The sequence below is a fragment of the Macaca nemestrina genome, chromosome 16 (genome assembly GCF_043159975.1).
Source record: "Macaca nemestrina isolate mMacNem1 chromosome 16, mMacNem.hap1, whole genome shotgun sequence".
Lineage (NCBI taxonomy): Eukaryota > Metazoa > Chordata > Mammalia > Primates > Cercopithecidae > Macaca > Macaca nemestrina.
Window position 1 is genome coordinate 10,420,882 of NC_092140.1, and position 16,606 is coordinate 10,437,487.

The 16,606-nt window shown below is 37.7% G+C and overlaps 1 long non-coding RNA gene across 1 annotated transcript in view; it reads right to left on the reverse strand.

The window, feature by feature from the left end:
* Window positions 1-627: 627 nt before the first annotated feature.
* LOC139359202 (uncharacterized) overlaps window positions 628-16,606 on the reverse strand; it is an 81,125-nt gene continuing 65,146 nt past the window's right edge. The window contains exons 2-3 of the long non-coding RNA XR_011615105.1: window positions 2,400-2,508; window positions 628-1,807 (exon numbers count right to left, since the gene is read on the reverse strand). This is a non-coding gene — a long non-coding RNA (uncharacterized lncRNA). The remainder of the gene's footprint in view (window positions 1,808-2,399; window positions 2,509-16,606) is intronic.

Genomic DNA, 16,606 nt, shown 5'->3' on the forward strand with positions numbered 1-16,606 from the left:
ACTCTCAGTTCTACAGATGGCTTGGAGGCCTATAAACAATTATAGAAGTTGAGTCCTCTAGCAAAGAAATACATAGATTAATGTTTCAGCAAACTAATTAAGGTAGGAGAGTTTTGAGCCAAAATGTTACCCTAGAGGTTTTTTAAGAAAAAGTCAGAAAAACTCATCACAATTGTTGCTTATAAGTTGCTTATAAACTTATAATCAGAAGCAATTCCAGGGTAGAAAATAGAGATTAAATGAAAAAAGTTAACATCCCTAAAGTCAGCTTATCACTGCTGATAAGCATCATCATTACTCACAAGACAGAGACTTTGAATGCCCCAACCACTCCAAGGAGGTCCATTTGCTATTCTAGGAAGACAAGACATTAAAGCTTTGAATCACTAAATGGCAGACTAGTTAACCAAAAGAGCGATGCAACATCTAAAGTTACAACCACATATATGACAATTAAAGGGGGGAAAAAAGATCTTGGCATAAAACCTGGGATGACTCCAGCACTTTCACTATTGGAAACCTCAATCCATTCAGGTTTAAGCTGCCTAAAAGAGTCTATCCTCTAAACTGATTTCGAGGAGAGCCAAAGGTTTTGAAAAAGAAAACCCCAGATTATAGAGGAAATCACAGCGCCAAGGGCTAATAACAAGGAAGCTAAAATAACAATTAGAACCACAGCTATTTGAGAAACGTTACAGAAGGTTATTCCATAAAAGCAAATGCAAAATATTACATAGGATAATAAAACTGCTTATAATTATGTTCATGCCATTGATGTTGTGTTTAGATTAATATTCCTTGAAGAAAATAGCTGTATTAGTATCAAATATGTTCAATCTTTAAAATGTCCTCTTTTTGTAACTAATATGACAGGTTTTACCATAATATTAATTGAGCTTTAGGAACAGTACCTCATTCCTTCTTCTGGAGGCTATTGATAATTCACCTATACCCATTCCAATTGTCATTGTCTTTTGACCTAGCCTGCCTCCACGCAATTGTGACTATAATGACCAATGGCAATGTGTCTGTATCTCTGATAACTTTGATAACTATCACGTAGTGCAACAGATGGATTTAATCAAACTTATAAGTAAAATACATCTAAAGTAGATTCTAGTAGCATGTGTAGGCAAACATTATGAATGAGTGTACACAGAGCAAGTGCGTAATGTTTCATCTTATTGAATGAACTCAGCCAGCCTAACTAAATGGTGTCCCATAAGAACCTTGTAAACCCTGTTCCTCCGTGGGTGGTGGCCTCCTGTTCTCTTACTAGATTCCAGTGCAGCGTGATTCTTGACACCATCTACCCCATGTCCCTCAGCTAAATTGCAGCAGATGTGGCCCTAATCTCTTCCACGTGAAGGGAAATATCATTTATAAGTGTACTGGGGACTTCTGCATCTTATGCAACAGCAGCTGGAGACTTTAATTTTCTTCACACAAAATGCATGCAATATGGGTGAGAAATTACAGAAGGTTGTATAAGTCCCTAGTTCTGGCACCTCATTAAACACTTTGCAATGTATTCTCCACTTAAAATAAAAATTTAAAAGTAGCCTACACACATGAGCTTGAAAGTATGTGTGGATAATCCTAAAGTATTTTGATGGATATTCATGCACATGCAATTCCTCCTAGTTTTAGTCACCTCAATCACAGGCTATATTAAATAAGAGAAAAATGAGTTGGGGGATTAAGATAAAATGTTTTGGAGTATAATAAATATCCATAATATCAAATGTTTTTGTAAGAATGATGCTACTTGTTTGCAGTCTTCAATTCCAAAAGTTCACTTCTTGTTCTAAAAAAAAAAAAAAAGGTTATAATGTCTCTTTAAAAATGTATGCTCTCAACTAGTAGAGGCCAGCTCAACACATTTGTAACAAACTAAGGCAGCGCCAAAAATATTGTCAAATCAATGCAGGTCTCACCTTAATAGAGCTTAGACTGTGAAAAGAGCACAACAGAGGCAAAGCAAATATGGGTGTGACATTTGATGATTTTGCTCTATGTGCTTGATTAGAGAGAGAGAATGAATAGAAATGATGCTGGTGACTCTTCCCACCATTCTGCTCAGTAAGTGCTTGTGTTGAATGAGAGTGAAACAGGGGATTGAATCTGTTGCTGTCCCCGTTGATCCTTGCTATTTGCCTCTTAAATTATGCACAGCTTGCTACCCAATTCTCCCTAAACACAAGTGAATCAATTACTCAGCTGAAGAATGAGGATTTTATATAATTTTGGAGAAAAAAGTGGTAAAAACTTTTTCTAGGCAGCACTTTCCTAAGGGATTTTTGAGGGTTATTTTATAAATATGCATGTTTTCCTTAAAGTGTTGATTTTAAAATCCAGTCCTAGTGGAAAATAAACCCAACTATGTAAAGATGAAATACCTGTAGTACAACTTGTTTATTATGATCTCGGCTAAAATTGAATTCCTTGCACAACATGAAGAAAGCCTGAACACACAGCTCCTTAAAGCTTTTGTATTTTCTGAATGATCTAAATTGGATGATAATAAAAGAAAAAGAAAATTTTTAAATATTTTTGTTAGTTTTTTAAATCACAAAAGTAATAACTGATCATCTTTAAAAACTTAGAAATCAAAAAATGACTTATACAAACATGGAATAAAAACCATTAGCATCTTGATACATCTATTTCCAATAACATAATATACTATACATACAACTTTTATATCTTGTAATTTTTCAGACAACCATATAACTTGAAAATTTTCCATTTGGGATATTTAGGGATATTCAGACTCAACATGATTTTAACAACTCTTTATTGGTACATCTTAAATACATTACAATTTAACCAATATCTTGCTGTATTTTTAGATTGTTAATATTTCTATAATTATATTTACAAAGATGAAATATTATTTATCTTTTATTTATCCATTATTTTTAAAATCTCTGGATATTTCTTAGGACAAATTCCTAGAAGTGAAATCGCTGGTTCACAGGGAATGAACATTACTTAGTCCGTTGATTTTTGGATACCAATGCCTTCCAGAAAGTTAAGTACAATTTAAACTTACAACGTTGACTGACTAAAGTATTTCTTTTTCATCATCTTCACCAACTAGGGTATCTTAATTATTTTAAACCACTGTCAATAGGACAGGCTGCCACACCCAGGAAGATGCTGACCACATTTAACAGAAAGGCAATCACATGCATCGTTGTAGTCATCAAATAGGTTAACTGCTGTAACAAAAATACCCAAATCTCAGTGACTTCAGCAATAACATTTTACCATACCAGTTCAGTGTACACGTTGGGTAGGCAGCCATGTAGTCCTTTAGGGATAACTCTAGCCTCTGTCCATCTTTCTTATAATACCATCACCTAGGACTCTGGCCAGCTCTCATGGGAAGAGAATCACTTAGGAGCAATTTCTATGGTCAAGGCCAGGAAATCAGCTGGCCATACTCGCTTACATATTCCATTAGGTATGACTCAGTCCCAGGGACACACTCAGCTTCAGAGAGGCTCTGGACACAGTCTAGAAGCAATTACAACTTCTCAATTTTTAACAATTGTAAAAAAAAAAAAGAAAGAAAGAAAAAGAAAAGAAAAGACAGTTCACTTGGGGTCAAAGCTGACCTTCTCCCCTGATTGCCAAGGAGGAAGCACCTCTTTTCTCTATCTTCTAAAAGTTCACCAAAACCAACAGCTCCCTTCCACAGCAGCCACTTGTCTCAAGAAAAACAAAACAAATTGCTTCAGAATGAGTAGTAGAGTGCAAGCAAGTTATGTTTGAGTTGCCATGTTCCCAGAGTCACCTTCAGAATGTATTTAAAAGACTTGCTCTTGAATTCAAGAATTTGGGAAAACTTGGGAAAGGCTTAGGAAAGAGAATATTCCACGTATGAAACTTGCTCCAATTACATGATAATAACAATAACATTAAACACAAAGAAAAATGAAATATAATTCATTTGCAAGTGATGCAAATTGTCTTAAAACGCCAAAGAAATCAGTAATGACTTTAAGCCTGTATGAACATGGTGAGGATTTTTAACATTAGAAATAAGGTATCTCTGTAGCATTCAAAATTCCTCCAAAGGAGTAGATATCTATATTAACATAAAAAGAGTCCACTGACACATCCTACCATCTCCACTACAGATAAAAATAATGTGCCATTACAAAATGGAATGAGACCTTAAATAGAACCCAAATAAATCACCAATATAAAAAGTCCCATTCCTAAGGAATGATTTTCTTGGGTGATAAGTTAAATATATTCAAATAGATGTTAAATGAAAGCGGAATGGTTTTATAATATAAAGTACAAGTCTAGGTACAAAGGACAGAATTTCTCATTTATCAGTGACAGAGGCAAATAGAAAATCTGACCTCAGTCTTACCAGATATGTCCTTATCAGAATGAGCAAGGAACTGCTACAAATACCAAAAGCAGAAACAACAAGGACAAAGCTTGGTGCACTTGTTTGATTGATAATCTGAACAACCTCACAAGATTTTTTTTTTAAGTAAATCAGCCAAAGGGACTGCCTAAGTCTCACTGCGTAGCATGTCCTTATCCTTTTATCAATAACTGTTACAAGTTTTCAAATGAGCAAGAAAATATCTGCAACAAAACCCAGAGTAGACTTGAAATGGTTTGGCTCTATGTTCCCACCCAAATCTCACCTTGAATTGTAATAATTCCCACAAGTCAAGGGCAGGACCAGGTAGAGATAATTGAATCACAGGGGCAGTTTCCCTCATGCTGTTCTCATGATAGTGAGTGAGTTCTCATGAGATCTGATGGTTTTATAAGGGATTTCCCCCCTTTTGCTTGGCATTTCTCTTTGTTGCCACTATGGGAAGAAGAATGTGTTTGCTTCACCTTCCACTATCATTGTAAGTTGCCTGAAGCCCCCAGCCATGCTGAACTGTGAGTCAATTAAATCTATTTTCTTTATAAATTACCAGTCTTGGGTATGTCTTTATTAGCAGTGTGAAAACAGATTAATACAGTAAATTGGTACCAGTAGAGTAGGGTACTGCTATAAAGATACCCAAAGATGTAGAAGCAACTTTGGAACTGGGTAGAGGATGGAACAGTTTGCAAGGCTTAGAAAAAGACAGGAAGATGTGGGGAAGTTTGGAACTTCCTGGAGACTTGTTGAATGGCTTTGCCCAAGAGGCTGATAATGACATGGACAAAAAAGGCCAGGCTAAGGTAGTCTCAGATGGAGATGAGAATCTTGTTGGGAAATGGAATAAAGCTGATCTTGCTATGTTTTAGCAAAGAAAATGGTGGAATTTTGCCTCTGCCCTAGAGATCTACAGAACTTTGAAGTTGAGAGAGATGGTTTATGGTATCTGATGGAAGAAATTTTTAAGCACGAAGCATTCAAGAGGTGACTTGAGTGCTGTTAAAAGCACTCAGTTTTATGTATTCACTAAGATACAGTTTGGAATTGGAACTTATGTTTAAAAGAGAAGCAGGCCATGAAAGTTCAGAAGATTTTCAGTCTGACAATGTCACAGAAAAGAAAAACCCATTTTCTTAGGAGAAATTCAAGTCAGCTGCAGAAATTTGCATAAGTAACGAGGAGCCAAATGTTAATCATCAAGACAATACAGAAATGTCTCCAGGGCTTGTCAGAGGTCTTCACAGCAATCCCTCCCATCACAAGCCCTGAGGCCTAGGAGGAAAAATGGTTTTGTGGGTTGGGTCCAGGGCCTTGCTGCTTTATGCCGTATTAGGATTTGGTGACCTGTGTCCTAGCCATGGCCAAAAGGGGTTAATGTAGAGCTCAGGCTGTTGCTTCAAAGTGTATAAGCCCCAAGCCTTAGAAGCTTCCATGTGGTGTTGAGCCTGTGGGTGCATAAAAGTCAAGAATTTGGTTTGGTATTATCTGTCTAGTGTTTGGAGGATATATGGAAACACCTGGATGTCCAGGCAGAAGTCTGCTGCAGGGGCAGAGCCCTCATGGAGAACCTCTGTTAGGGCCATGCAGAAGGGAAATGTGAGGCCAGAGCCCTCACACAGAGTGCCCTCTGGGGCACTGCCTAGTGGAGCTGTGAAATCAAAGCCACTGTTCTCTAGACCCTGGAATGTTGGATCCACTGACAGCCTCCATCATGCACCTGGAAAAGCCACAGTGACTCAAGGCCAGCCTGTGAAAGCAGCTGGGAGGGGGCAGTACCCTACAAAGTCACAGGGGCAGAGCTACCCAAGGCCATAGGAGCCCACCTCTTGCATCAGCATGACCTGGATGTGAGACACGGAGTCAAAGGAGATTATTGCAGAGTTTTAAAATTTAAGTACTGCCTCATTTAGATTTCAGACTTGCATGGGGCTTGTAACCGCTTTGTTTTGACCAATTTCTCCCATTTGGAATGGGTGTATTTTCCCAATGTCTGCATCCCTGTTGTATCTATGAAGTAACCAACTTGCTTTTAATTTTACAGGCTCATAGGCTAAAAGAATTTGCCCTGGTTCACGTGAGACTTTGGACTGTGGACTTTTGGGTTAATGCTGAAATGAGTTAAGACTTTGGGCGATTGTTGGGAGGGCACAATTGTGTTTTTAAAAGTGAGGACATGAGATTCGGGAGGGACCAGGTGAGGAATGATATGGTTTGACTCTGTGTCCCCACCCAAATCTCACCTTGAATTGTAATAATTCCCACATGTTAAGGGTGGGACCAGGTGGAGAAAATTAAATCGTGGGGGCGGTTTCCCCCATACTGTTCTGATGATAGTGAGTTTTCATGAGATTTGATGGTTTTATAAGGAGCTTTTCCCCATTTTGCTCAGCACTTCTCTTTGCTGCTGCCATGTAAAGAAGGATGTTTTTCCTTCCCCTTCCACCATCATTGTAAGTTTCCTGAAGCCCCCAGTCATGATGAACTGTGAATCAATTAAACCTCTTTTCTTTATAAATTACCCAGTCTTGGGTATGTCTTCATCAGCAGTGTGAGAATGGACTCATGCAAGACTGTTTTCAACAACTCATGCAGTCATTGCTATCTTCAAATAAGCCAGAAATTAGCCATAGAAGAGTAGAGCTTGCACAATGATAGGAAGGAACAACAGAACATGCAACTGTCATGGGCACAGCGTTAAAGCTTGCAGAGAATGTGATTGTGAACATGTGCACCTTAGGTGATCCACCCGCCTCAGCCTCCCAAAGTGCTGGAATTACAAGTGTGAGCCACTGCACCCAGCCTATTATTGTTACTATTATTAACAACTCCACTGCATTATTAATGAAATTAGGACACTCAATGACTCTCCTTCACCCATTGACAGTAAACGATGGAGCATTAAGTCAGGCTACCCTTTCCCAACTTCAAGGCCTCTGCTGTGTCTACAGACAGCTAGACTATCATATAAGGCTGTCATTGTTGAAATATTAAAAATAACTATGAATCTTAATCAGTATACAGAGCCTAGCATTACTCCAATGACATTCAGGTGGTGTATAATGTACGTTGCAAGGAGAATTAACAATCAAAATTATTTGACCACTTGAGGGGTTTCTCAGGGAAGTGTGGATGTGGGAAAACTGAAAACCACCTTGTGGTTTGATGTAAAGAGCAAGTCTCAGCCCAAGCTTCCTTGATGAGCATCAGTCAACACCAGTTTTGCAGTTCCTTGTTGACTTTATTGCCTAAATTTGGCCTAATTTCTTTTAGAGTTTTCTATTGTGTAGGATTATCCTCTGTGTAGCATCTCAAATTTCTTGGTACACAAAAATGTAACACAATTAGGAAAACACAAGATTTGGTCAGAAAGAGGGAAAATAAGGGTTATACACTGTGTTTCCAATTGACTCCAGCCGCATAAAAATGCTCTGCCATGGGAGTGCTCTAGGTTGCCCAGTCCCCATTATTCAATGAAATAAGCTCACCAGCTGGGCTGACCTTCTTGCTAAAGTGCACAGTAAGTCGTTACTGATGGCAAGCAAAGAGAAAAACAGGCATTTTCCTGAAAAGCAGACCGCTCTCTCCTGAAAATCTTCCGAGAAGAGGGCGTCTGGGCATTTCCTGCTATTTTTATCTCCTGAGGCTAAACTTAGTACAAATGAATTAGAACTATCAATTAAAAAGGAGTGGGGCAGGAGAGAAAAACAGGGAAAATCTATTAAACATTCATAGACACAAAATTGCAGAAATTATGAAGATGAGCGACCCTAAAGAAGTATTTTATGCAACCTACGTGCATTCTTCTAATTATGCAAATGAATTTAATAAAATCAGAATTCATTTAAAATGTACATAACCTCAGCACCCCATCTCTCCAAGCTCATAGCTCTTCAGGCACACATTTACTCATTTTTCTGTTAATCAGTGAAGGTAACTTTTTAACCTCCCAGGGTTTGGAAAATAGAGATCCTTAAACCAGAGCAAAAGCTATCTTCCAGTGAACTATGACAGGAAACCAAAATGAACTGTCTTCCATTTGAAAGTTCATAGAGAAAGAAAAAAGTCAAAATGCTTTTCCTCAAACAGAGAAGATTTGTACCTAAAAATGTAAGCCCAATGTACCCCACCATCTAGATTCACAGCTTTGCAAAAGGAAATCACCTAATATATTAAAATATATTTTGTTTGTAATTCCTTGTGTAAGAAAATATGGGGAAAAAGAATAAAGAAAAGGAAGAGAAAATTTAAAAAGAATTAGAAATATGTGCAATTTTTTAACTAATTTGCATGGAATCATAGCAAGGTGGTTTTGCATAAGTTTTTTTGTAACAGGTAAATAATAAGGAAATATGTTTTAATTACTTTCATTTATTATAAATATCATGACTTTAGAATTCAAATTCAAGCTGAAATTTTCCATGTTTTAAAATACACATGTGGTTTTATCATGAGTTCACAAAATTATAATCCATTACATTGTAATCCACTTCTATAAAATCATTCTATAAAATCTATAAAAACATTATAATCCACTTCTACAAAACTGCACAGAGAAGTGAAACATGCCCCGTGCCTTGGTTTACACTGTCCGTTTCTTAGCTATAAATGTCCTCATTCCATGCAGAGTGCAGCAGTAAATACTATTCTGCTTTGGCTAATTATCACAAAACCCTAATTGGGAGAGTTCAAACCAAAATGTCCAGTGTTTTATGATATATTCATGATATTGTTAATACAGATCGTAAGTAATGTACATTCTAGGTATGATTTACAATCGTGATCAAAACTTTCATTACAGTGGCCTATAAAATACTAGCTTATAGTCACTGGAATGCAGTTTTCATCATTTTCTAACTATGACTGTAGATCAGTTGTGTGGACACAGCATCACACTGGAAAAAAAAAAATAAAATGCAGTTAAGTAAAAATGACATGGTTAATGCCCTTTGGGAGCTCATATTTAAAATGGAAATATAAGCTTACCCCTGAGAAAGGACAACAGGAAATGGGCTTAAATTTATAGAAAGAAGGAACAAAGCATTTTTCCTCCTGCTCTTTCCTCCCCCACCGACCCACAAGGTTGCTAACTGCCAGGTGACCCAGAGAATAGAATGAAAAAAATAAAGAAATTTTCTAACTGATCATGATCTTCTCCTGATGTAGAAAAGAAAAGGGTTGCACATCTGCCTGATCCTTCCTTTTTCTTTAGACTACTTTTTTTTTTAAATGATTTGGCTTGCATCAAGAGAGTCTTAAAGGGAAATACCCATTCTCTTTAAAACGAAATTGGAAAATTAATTGTTAATAACAGAAGGCTCTGCTGGAGATCATAGCAATAGATCCCTAGATATTGTAGAAATTAGGAAGGTTGTTTGTTTACAATAACACTCCAGCAGTTTCACAATCACTTCATTGGCTTCCAGACCCCAGTTTCATCTTTCATCTCTCTAAATGCAATCATCAAACCAAACCAAACCAAATTACTTCCTACTTAATTTGCTTGAAATACTCTCAATGTGTCATTAAACCAGACAAAATAATTATTACATAAAAAATAAACTGTTTTAAACCAACATGGTGATGGAGAACTATCACAGGGTAGATTGAATCTCAGTCCCACCCATTTTAACACCAGCTGTGAGAATTTCCTTGAGTTTCTTAATTAATTTGTAAAACTTTCTCCTCATCTATAAAAGGAATATTGTATTTGAGGATTGGGGATAATGGATGTAAACCACTTAAGAAAGCAAAGAAAACTAATGAAAAAGGAGAATAAAATAACCCAGAGGAAAGCTTTGGGAGATCAAAACAGAACAAAGAGAAAACAGCCAAGATGAATGATTCAAAGGGAGGAAAAGGCATCAGAGAAGTAAAGAGTCAGAAGCTAAAAGAAAAAACAAAATTAAATAAAGCAGATAATTTAAGGATGAAAACCAAGAAACCTCCTTTATATTGGATTAGTAAATTCCCACATAACTTAGAGCAAATCTTTCTCTATGTATTTAGTTTGTATTTCATATGAAAAAGCCTTGTCTATCCATACAGGAATTGACGAATATGTTTTCATGTTTTTTCCATCCATGCCCAAAACAGCTTAGTCACCCAAAAGGTTTACAATAATTATTCAGTCAAGATAGCAGTGGAAAAGGATCATGAATACACATGAAGTAATGCAGACTTCAATGGGGTATTTTTAAAGAAAAGTAAAGGAGACCATGAAGAGAGAGATACTGAGGTTTCCTTCGATAAGGGAAATAGATATGTACATCAGGCACTGGAAGGGCAGGTTTGAAATTCAGAATGTTCAGGAATGTGTTGAAGGAAAGGGATAAAACAGGGATATGAAGTCGTAAGGCCCAGTACAAACTAAATGAGCCTGAATTGAGATAGATGTTAGTCTCTGAATCAGCTTCACAGTCAGGTTTCGAATAATGCTTTACTAAGCCTAGGTTTCTGTAACTCTAAACTGGCCTAATAATTTTCATCTTGATGGGAGATGTGAGGTTAAAAGAGCTTTCTGAATATGAATGATTTGTCACAGTGGCTGGGACGTAGTACACGCTCCATAGATGATAGCCTCTCTTGCCAAACTTATTTTTAGCATCAGCACAATTAATCCCCAGTCTGAAAGACAGGTAAGAAATACAAACTGGATATATGAATGGAAAGGGGGCCACAGATAAAAGCTTCAGATTCTAAGATGATCGCTGCAGTGAGGACGGTGGGACTTAAGGAGCTGTGGAAAGGTGTGGAGGAGATGAATCCAGGAGAAGGGTAAAAGTGCTCCTTGAGCTTTGCACCTCACAGGATCTGTGCAGCAAACCCAGGCTCCCTGGGGGCTCTGTGATGAGGCAAGGCCTGAGAAGTTGCCTTGCAGCCAGTGCAGAGCCCTTGACCAAGCAAAGTCAGAAAAACTGAATCATAAGTCACTAGGCAAGGCTGGTTCAACAGTACAGAGCTCAAGAGGGAAAGTGAGAAAGGGGAACAGCTGAGTTCAAAAAAAATCAGAGAAACAAAGATGGTAGATACACAGACTCAAAGGAGGTATGAAATGTGGTTTTCACTCTTACATCACCCTGCCCCCTTTTAAAAATTTGTGAAAAATTTAGGTTTTTTTTTTTTTTTCCTGGACCATAGAACATTAGAGCAGAGAGGGATAAAGTTAATTTAGGGTTCTATACATTAGAAACTTGAATTGTAAAAGTAAAATACTAAAATATTTCAAGGGAAAATGAAGAAATCTAATTTTTTTTGTTCAAAGGAGAAAAGATAATGCATAAATCTGATTTTACAAAGACAGAATTAGATAATATCCTCATTTTTAATTTATGAAAAGACTTCGCATTTTGATTCGCATATGTACAAACATATAAAATACATCTTATTTTAAATATAACTTTATCACATTATTTTTTCTATTTGCATTAAAAATTGTATTCACAAATAAATTGAGTAATAAACCAAGTTAAATTTTAAAAAAACTAAATTCTTATTTGTTGCTATAAAACTCAAGATGTGGGTATTTCTGGGAATTAGTTGGAAAACAGCAAGATCTTATGTCATTATTTGTTGTTTTTTAGTGTCACCAACTGAATTATTTCAAAGCACACAAATTATTTGTTTTGTGAGGGTTGAGCTGATCAACACATCCTCTTCTGCTGCGTCTTTCAGTGCAAACAAAAGAATAAGCATGTTCACCAAGTTGAGCCTCATTTGCATGATGTGTAACATCCATACACATCTTGTTAACAAGGGAAAAAACTGTTTGAACTCAGCTGCCTATGCACCCATATTCCAATTACTATTTCTTACTTGTAATCTCTGGTATGTTGATACTATATTGGAACAAAAAGGGAACACTTTGCATGTGTCAAAGAGTTTATGAGCAACATTTGAAGCACAATATAACTTAGAGACCGTTGTAATAAAACATGAAAGGTTTCATGGAAAGAGGAAACTTAAAAAAAAAAAAGATAGGTAGATTGTCTTTAGCAAGCTATGTCTTAGAAATCTCAAAGTGTAACGTAGCTCAGAGAGCAGAGCCATGCTGTAGTCCCCAAAAATCTGGGGAGAGGAGGAGGGGATTTTCCTTTCCCACAAGACTTATTTCACCATGGAAACTTCCATGCCAGGGGGATTTGAACCACGACAAACTTTAGGTGTGGGGGAAAAGTCTTGTATACGAAGCATCTCCTTTTTTATTGTTACTTTCCTTAACAGTATCCTCTGAGCAGAGACCAAAGAGAGAAAGTGGGCAAGAATAGTTGATCTCCACCAGTTGGTTGTGAGTTATTGATGTAGACTGTGGACACCCTGAGAATAGCAGCTTCCTTGGTTCCCTGCTCTACTCTCAGTGTACAACCCAGGGAATGGCATCCAATAAGTCCTCAACATGTGCTTTGTCACTAAAAAGATGTTCATAAAAAGGGTTAGGCAGCATAACACAGGCATCTGGGAACTTTTACTGTGAAGGACCAAAGAGTAAATATTTTGGGGTATTCTGGCCATCTGGTCTCTGCTGCAACAACTCCATTCTGCCCTTTCAGTGTGAAAGAAGCTTTGAACAATATGTAAATAAATAAGTGTGCCTGCTTAAAAAAAAAAAAAAAAAAAAAAACATTTTTGACACAAGCAGGTTGACAGCTAAATTTGGCCTACAGGCTCTGGTCTGATGACGTCTCATTCAACACACACCAATGGTGGTCAGTCAGGTCAAGTCAGTCTAAACGCAGAGTCTGTATGTGGCTTAGGTTTGTGTTTATAAAATTGCAAAGTCAGGACAGGACTGAAAACAAAGGGTTAATGCAGCAGACTTCTGTGGAATCTGAAGAGTAACTCCTTGCAGAAGTTCCTCTGATGTTTTCTCGAATAGCTCCAGATTCATGAATGCTGCAGTCTCTGCCAAGTGTTGACAGAGGCCATCGGTACAATACCTTGGGATGGGTTCAGTGAGTGAGTCTTTTTAAAAAACTTCCTTGGTGACTTGAATGGCTGACTTTCCAGTATATTTAATTTTTAGATTATAAAACCTGGAGAGTGGAACAAATTCAAGATAGAAGTCACAATCTCTTTTATATCTAACATATTACATTCTAAACAATTTGGCACAATAAAATAGAAAAGGAGTAGAAATTAGGGTGATGGAAAAGGAATTATATTTTGTAAGCAATTACCATATGCTAGGATCTCAGCCATGTGGTATTTTTTCATGTTTGCTTTCACTTGATTCTCACTACAGCTGTGAGACAACCATTTCCCTGACTTAGGTGAGAAGACTGAGATTCAAAAAAGTTTCATAACTAGGCACATTGGTAAGAGGCAGAGTTAAACTTTAGGGTCAGATTTGACATGTTCAGGTATCCACACCTTTTTATTGCTCTCCAGACTTCCCAGATGGTGGGAATGTTCCTTTCTCTAACCTCCCAAGGTATGTTGAGCAGATAAAGGCAGATAAAGGTCAGAATGATGCTTTAGATATGGCTACGGGGAAGCTGTATCCCAAGAGGTGATATTTGGGCTGAGACTAGAATGATGAAAGCAGTTCTGTAAAACTCTGAAAAATGAGACCGAAGATTAGAGGCCCTAGCATAGCAAAATGCTTTGCCTACTTGGGGAGTACACAGAAGACCAGAAAGGACAGAAGGAAGGTCAATCTGGCTGGACCACCATGAGCAGCAGGACTTTCAATGATAGTAGATCTTATATAGGGTTTTAGACACCATGGTAACGAGTTGGGTTTCATTATAGGGCCACTGGGAAGTTATTAGAGGGTTTCAGGTCAGGAAATGATTTAATCTGAGTTAATTTTTTAAAATATAATTTATATGACTGTGTGAAAACTAGACTGTAAGGCAGTGAGCACAAAGGAGTAGGGGAGCATCTGTGATAGTTAATTTTATGTGTCACCTTGACTTGGTTACCAAATGCCCAGATATTTGGTTCAACATTATTTCTGCGTGTGTCTATGAGGATGTTTCTTGATGAGATTAACATCTGAATCAGCAGGCTGAGTAAAGCCGATGTCCCTCCCCCATGTGGATGGGCCTCATTCAATCTATTGAAGGCCAGAATAGAACAAAAAGCAGAGGAAAGGTGAATTCACTCTCTGCCTGTTTTCCAGACAGGACACTGATCGTCTCCTGCCTTTTGATTTAGACTCAACCAATTCCTGATTATATATATGGTCACACAGACACGCAGACATACAGACACACACACACACATAGAGAGGGAAAGAGAGGGAGGGGAGGAGGGAGAGAGAGAGGGAGAGAGAGAGGGAGAGAGGGAGGGAGAGAGAGGGAGGGAGAGAGAGGGAGGGAGAGAGAGGGAGGGAGGGAGAGAGAGGGAGAGAGAGGGAGAGAGAGGGAGAGAAAGAGAGAGAGACAGAGAGAGACAGAGAGAGAGACAGAGAGAGAGACAGAGAGAGAGAGAGAGAGTTCTGTTGGTTCTATTTCTCTGAAGAACTCTGACCAAGGTTACAGCATCTAAGTGACAATTAATGGGGACTTGGAGGAGATACATATTTGAATTAAGGATGTACTGTTAAGAACTAGCTGATGTTTTAATATTGGAGGTAAGAGTGGAAGAAAATAAAAGATTATTGCTCAATTTTGGATTACTCAGATGGCACCAGTTGGGAAGAAACAGTTCAGCGAATGAGAACATTCAAAATTGAGATGTTTATTGATGAGCCAAGTGCAGAATGCAAGTAGGTAGCTGGATATAAATTTTAGAGCTCAAGATGACGACAGATGATGGATGGCTAGACAGACAGACGGAAAGGTAGATAGGTGATAGACAGATAATAGATAGATGGGTAATAGATGAGCCCTGGGGCACTCAAAAATGGAAAGCATGTAAGATGGAAAGAACCATGCTTCTTTTGTAAGGATCTACCTTTGCAAATATTATCCTCATTTAATCTATGTTTGCCATCAATACATAGCAGAAGATGTGATATTTGTAGAGGACCACAAGTTAAACAATAGTAAAAAGGCATAAATAACATTTAAACATACTAGATTACAAAAAAGAAACGGTTCTGACTTAAAATGTTTACCATGGCATCAAAGATGGAAATGGATTTGAGAACAGAAATACGTACAGCACAATAATAATTTATGAGGCTGCTACAGTGATTCAGGCAAGACACAGCAGTATCTCCAATGACAGTCTGCTCTCCCGAGTCTATTCATCTCTCTGGCCCTCATCAGTCTCTCTTGGAGCTGTTCTTCTTCCATCTGCCCACCTAAAGTCTCACTATCCCTAGGGAGGCCATCTTTGGCTTTCTTCTAACTCCTGATGCTCTCACTGTAGGAATCTCATACAAGTCCAAAGCCATGACAACCACAGGTATGCAATGATGACCAATCCTCAATCCAAGGCATCATTTCTTTCCTTAAGCTGCAGGCTCATGTTTCAGATTGTCTATTCTATCACAGCTATTGCATTTCAGATGGAATGTATCCAAAGCCAATCTCATCCTGTTCCTCCCACAGCCTACTCCATCTCTAACATTCTCTCCATTTGCCAGCAGCATCCACTATGACCCAGGCAACCATGATAGAAATAGGAGAATCATCTTTAAATTTTCAATTTCCCTTACCTCCCACATCCAATTTGGGACCAAGTCCTCTCGATTATATACCTATCTCATTCTCCAACCTGTTTTTTCCTCTTTGTTCTCATGGCTGCTACAATCTTTTTAACCATCTTTTGCCTAGACTGTGTTCAGTTTTCTATCTATTCACAGTGAATTTTCCAAAAGAAAATCCATACATATTTCTTCCTTACTTTCAACCCTTCGGTGCACCCTTTATTGTTTCTGAAAGTATTTTTCAAAGATATTTTTATGACCATGGCCTCAGGGCTTCTGGACTTATTCAAGCATTGGCAAAATATGCATTGCTTAATGATAATTCAAAACAAACATAAGCCTATTCTGTATGATAAAGATGGCATCGCACCACCACAGGATTTCAGTACCTGAAAGTCTCATTAGCAACAAATGACACTAGTTTATTGTTGTGGCTAAGATAAAAAAATAAATAACATAGGGAAACTTAATGTCTTTGACCCATATGTCATCTCAGCATGGTATATAAACAAATAAAGATTCCACTATAGTTAAAATAAACAGATGTGAAGACTGAATTAAGCCATAATATGGTGCACATTACTATTAGCGTGGGCAAACAA